Source organism: Penaeus chinensis, chromosome 24 (genome assembly GCF_019202785.1).
Source record: "Penaeus chinensis breed Huanghai No. 1 chromosome 24, ASM1920278v2, whole genome shotgun sequence".
NCBI lineage: Eukaryota > Metazoa > Arthropoda > Malacostraca > Decapoda > Penaeidae > Penaeus > Penaeus chinensis.
Window position 1 is genome coordinate 27,820,461 of NC_061842.1, and position 1,936 is coordinate 27,822,396.

The window sequence follows — 1,936 nt, forward strand, 5'->3', positions numbered from 1 at the left end:
GGTCTGCCCACCTTTTCTACAAGTAAAGCACAAGTCGAAGGCCTTGTTACAGCTTTTTTCCTGACTGTTAGCATCCTCAGAGAACGGACCTAAGCTCCTACTGCCTACAAATCTTCGATAAGTGTTTCTATTTCATTTATAGTGTTACTTAAATAACATAGTCATAATCTAATATTTCATATATTCATATAAATGCATGTTTAGATATTTACGTATATACGTGCAATATATATTTATTAAAATACACTTATATATATATATATAATATATATATATATATATATATATATACACACACACACACACACATATATATATATATATATATATATATATATATATATATATATATTATATATATATATGTATATATATATATATATATATATATATATATATATATATATATATATATATATATATGTTCATGTGTGTGTGTGCATATACATATTACATATACATAAATATATCTTTATATACATACATATATGTATATTCCTACACGCATGAATATAAATAGAACAAAATATAATTATATATGTATATATACACATCTATCTCTGTGTGTGTGATTCATATTATATTATATAGTGACCTATTTAAAGGAATGAAAGAGGATATTAAATACTTTGGTTTACTATGTTTATACTTTTACCATGTACACGATCTGTCATTCTTAAGCAATTACGGAAAAGACTAGAGGGAAGAGAAAGGTTTTGGGAGAGGTATTTTGACCAGATGGCTTTCTTCCTGAACCGGTCTGGATACTGCCCACTCCTCCGTTAACACCAACACTATTAACACCAATTCCAATTACACTCCGTGTAACCTCCGTGTCCTCCAGCAATTCCACCGGCGCCACCTAATCCACCTACACTAGCTTCATTGACGCCTCCTAGAACCTAACCACTGGCTGCTTTAGCCGACCTTAGACCAGATTCAAGATCTACTCCAAAGGGAAGGGTTGGATTCTCTTCGTCTTCGAGTTCAGTTTGTGGCTGAGCTGGTACTTCGATTACTCGTTGAGCTTGTTCTTTTTGCTTGTTTAGTACTTACACAGTGTTGTTCTGTCTTGGTAATTGTTCTCGATAAATTGCCATACGCCATGATAACCTAGTCTGATTCTGTGAAGAATGTTTTCGGCACCTCTGTTAATTATTTCAGAGAGTGCCTGTGGCGTCTGTGTACCAACTGGCCGGGGGAAGGTTCTTGTTTACTCTCTGTGAAGCTGCAAGTGAATGATAAGTGGTGTGGTGTTGGGATTGTGCCTCAAGATTTTTCAGCTTGGTTTAATGATCATGGGATTTAGGGGCTGTGCTGTAGACAGCCAATGGCTACCCTGGAATCTGTATGTATGACCACATGTCCCTCCCTCAGGGATGCGTGAGCTAGGGCTCCCATGATCACAACTGACTCTGCCTAAGGCTTCACAACATCAAGGTCTATATTATCATCGTAGTTCATAGTACCGGCGGAGAAGGCTGAAGGGAGGGGTATCGTAAAGTCTCAGCAAACACAGAGAGAGAACCAACCTTGCTACACTGCAGCTAGCAACAAGACGGCCGGAACCCGGCGATAATCAAGAACATGCCATATATTTAGGAACTTCATATATATTTCTTTACGAATGAATGTTGATAATTGTGTTGTATTTATAAGGTCTTTTTGTAGCATCCCAAAATCCTTAACACTTTGATACATGCAAAGTTTGGAGAGAAGGAAAAGTTGTGTTTTAATTTATCACATAAAGAAGTCAAAGGGAAATAATTAAAGTATTCTTGTATGATTTCTAATTACAAGCAGAACATTGTAGAAGCTTGAAAAAAAAGTACCTGACTACTCTGCAACCTATGTTGTTTATACACACCACCCTCCGCTTTGCAGGGCTGTGAAATGTTTAAATGTATTTCTCAGATTCAGTTAAAACATTTTTTTT